Raw genomic sequence first — 3,839 nt, 5'->3', positions numbered from 1 at the left:
TTTGCTGTTTGTATTAGCTTTACTCTAGTTGGCTTGCCAGGAAGGGAATGACCTTAAATTGAAGGGGGGTGGGGAGGGGGAAGCACTTTCTTGTCCACAGTATGTGCTGCATCTGCATAATCTACCTGTGCTAGAGCTGCCAGCCCTATTTCTGTAACCAGGCTTGCCCTCTGGTGTTCCATAGTCCACTCGGTTAGGATGCCTCCTAATTGTATTTGATATCAGTTGATCTATTCGGCTGCTTTGGATCTGTCCCTGTTGGGAAAACCTGCTCCCAGTAGGCATCCTCCAGAAAATTTTCAGTTCTGCAGCAAGAGAGGTGGACAAGAATTTTTAATTATTTTTTATTTTTTAGTGAGAGAGTTGTCTGCTTGCTCAGTTACACGAGTACTGTTTTCAGGCAGAGGAGTGCTTCCCCCAGCAACCAAGGAGCTGTTTTTCTCACCTTTCCTCTGTTGGAAGAGGCAAGTTGCAGGGAACAAGGTGTCCTGAGAGCAGAGAGACCCAGTTTCAAAATCCCAGGTTACGCTAGCATGGTAACAACTAACACAGATGATTACCGAAAGAACAAAGCAAGATGCTTTCTTCAGCCCATTTCATGCCAGTGGCAGCTTTTAAACATACAAAACTGACCGTTTCCCCTCAGTTGCATCTTACATGCAACAGGCATAAGAGGAAATAATTTAGTTAAAATCTTTTTTGAAACTCATACCTATTAACAAAAGTATGGGCAGCAGAAGAATTGATGCTATTTTGATGGATACAAAAGCCAAAACTTTGGGGAGTGCACGTAAACAGCTCCCTTGCAAACAACCAAGTCAAACCTCATGTTTTAGTTTTGGAGGCTGGGCTTGGCAGAAAATCTCAGCAAGCCCTTAGAAACTGGCTGCTGTGGAAGTGAAGTTTACTCAGTGAGTAAAAATTGCTTCCCTCTGGACTGCAGCAGCCACCTAATTAATTACCTTTTTTGCAGAGGTTTAGGTAGACCCAGCATTTCAACATGTTCGTGGTTTAATAATACATAAATGGAAACATACTGCTCTAGCTGGGAGGTTGAAGCAACTTTACTCCTCGAGATAAATCTTGAAACCTCTTCCTTAAATTAAATATGACAGGCTGCCGGTTCCTTATTTGAATGCTTTGCTTGGTGATCAGAATTGACCACCCTTTGCTGCCCGTGGAAAGATTGCCTAGTGTTTTATGGGTCTGAGTATTCACTTGCTGCAGCTGCCTGAGGCAATGTGGTGCAGGTGTTGCTATGCAATTAGAGGAGATGGCTTTAACCTTACAGTCTACAGTTACAATTGCTGGGGTTTTTTTAACCGAGAGTTGCATTAGTTATTGTTTTATCTGAAGCAGCTAGTATGTTTTGTCCAAATTTAGTTATTAGAGCCATTGCTTTGTTTCTGAAGAAAACACATTTTACCTGCCTGCAGCTTCTACATTTGTCACATTTATATATAAACATAATTTTTTTAAAAAACTGAATTTTCAAGGGAAGCAGCCAAAATACACTGCTAGTACACAGTGCCGTAGTCATGGTACAAGCACAGTTGCTGCTGGTGATCCTGCGCAAGTCCCCTCCTCTCATTGTGATTCCATGAGGGAATAACTGTTAAACAGAAATTTGACAATTCTAAGACAAATGTGAATTTCTGAGTCTTGGATCTTGCCATGTTTAACAATTTTTTCCATGGTCCTACTGGCCAAACTGCCACAGCTTGACGGAGGTGGAAGGCATGTCAGAGTGTGCTGTTTATGTACAGACACGTCTGCAAGCTGTTGCTTCTGTGGTCCAGTCGCATCCCAAGGATATAAGGCACATATGAAAAGGGAAGCTGAGATTATTTTATATTTATATTAAATATTTATACATAATATATTTTATAGATATTGTATATTTATAAATATGTGTATAAATATATATAATATATAATTTTTTAATCTGTATCATATTTTTAACCTTAGAGAAAAAACTCGTCACCAGCAAAGTTAGCCCTGCCAAAGCGTCTGCTCCTTACAGCAGGCTTGTCGGTGCTATAAGGTCTCTCTGTAACAGCAGCAAGTCTGAACGCCGGCAAGCGGCTTCCTGCAAAATTGCACACTAAGCACTGACTGCCCAGCAGAGGCTGCTGGAGAAGGTACACCGGGCTTGTACACATTTTACTTTGTCTGCCGCAGAATAAATGTTTGATAACACACATACACAAAATACAGCATGTTGAGATTTCTTCCTGCTGAGTATTAGTCTGTTAGCCAACATCAGACCTCCATGAGAAACATTCCCTCATCGTTCCAATAAGAGAGATGCCACTTAAAGGGTCCAAAATTCTTCCATAGAGGAGGTTTGGGGGAGTTACTACTTCATAAGCAGAATGGGGCTTTGAATTGATAAGAATACACCGCACTGGAAAACCAAGCTGCGACGGTTGTGACACTAATCCTTACTCCTGACAAGCCAGTGGAAAATACAGCATGATTTGCTTTAGATGCATTTAACTAAAAGCCGGATGTTTGATTTTTTAGCTATATAGCGTAAGATTTCAATTCCCCCTTTAAAGAGCACTACCCACTCAGCTATTACCGCGGTTTCAATTTTTGTTTTCTTTTAAGCTGGACAGCGATGTTTTAAACTTTCTCTGTTTTCTGTATCAAAATTAACAGGGCAGTAAAGTCTGGTTTTCAGCTTTGGCCAGAGTGTTACACTGATAAATCATATGCAAGTCCTTTTGGCAGGTTTTTAACACCGCACCTGAATGGGCCAAGTATCTGCAGGGCTTTTTTAACTTGACATTTTTCCATTGTCCTGCACACCGGGGATGACGGGTTGATATCAGCCGTGCTCCTAAAGCGCAGACGCAAGCAGGTCTGCCCTGCCTCGCGCTAGCGAAGGTGTGCAACCCAATACTGTGCTTAAAGCACATCTGGGATCGTTTGATTCGCATTGTTCTACGGGTGAACTTTGCACGTGAAAAGTTACAGCCCGGGAGCAGCACGGTGCCAAATGTGCGCGACAGTGCTTTCAGCTTGATAAAGACGTGAGTGGCAACTCTAATACTCACATTTTTGTTGCATTGAGTGTAATAGCAGCTTAGTGCCTGGCTACATCCGCATGTGTGAGAATCAATACGTGATTTTTTCCTGCAGTAGATGAAGCAATTTTGTTTTCAGGAGACAATTTGATCTGTAGGGTCGCTTTTCCAAAGGCGGGGTGTAAATCTTACCCAGGACTTTTTGGGTTGGACTGATTTCAGGAATTGTAGGTAGCGATATGACTCTTTTACCATATGCCACTTTTCGTGATTTCATCTCCTGGAGGAACTTTCCTTCGCCCTCCAGTAAAGCTTAGTTTACCGTGAGGCCCGCAGGCTTGGACATCACAGCTGCCTGTATAAAACAGCTGTGCTATCCTCGAATTCTGATGCGACCTGCAGCCTTGCTTTAAAACTAATTACAATAGCCTTCACTAATTTAGATGCATGCACAATTCAGAATCGGATATCATGTGGTTTCCCTAATAACACTTTAAGGAAATGAAATTAGCATCTATCAAGAATAAGCTTAGGAAGAGCCAGCTGGCATCAAAAATTCCTTAAAACTTGTGTCCTAGGACAAAACAGTTCACACACCAAAACCAGCTCACCTCGTGTGGAGGACTTCAAAGTGAATACATTAAAAAATGACTAAGTAATGTAACTAGAATGAGAGATACAGAGTAAAATTACAAAGACCTTTTTTGAATCCTTCCTTTAAAGCCTTTTGTCAGTAACAGTGAAACAGTTGTTTAATTTTCATAAGTGAAAGGTTTCCAAGCATGACACATTTTTCATTAAAAACTC

Source organism: Strix uralensis, chromosome 1 (genome assembly GCF_047716275.1).
Source record: "Strix uralensis isolate ZFMK-TIS-50842 chromosome 1, bStrUra1, whole genome shotgun sequence".
NCBI lineage: Eukaryota > Metazoa > Chordata > Aves > Strigiformes > Strigidae > Strix > Strix uralensis.
This window is presented reverse-complemented; position numbering follows the sequence as displayed.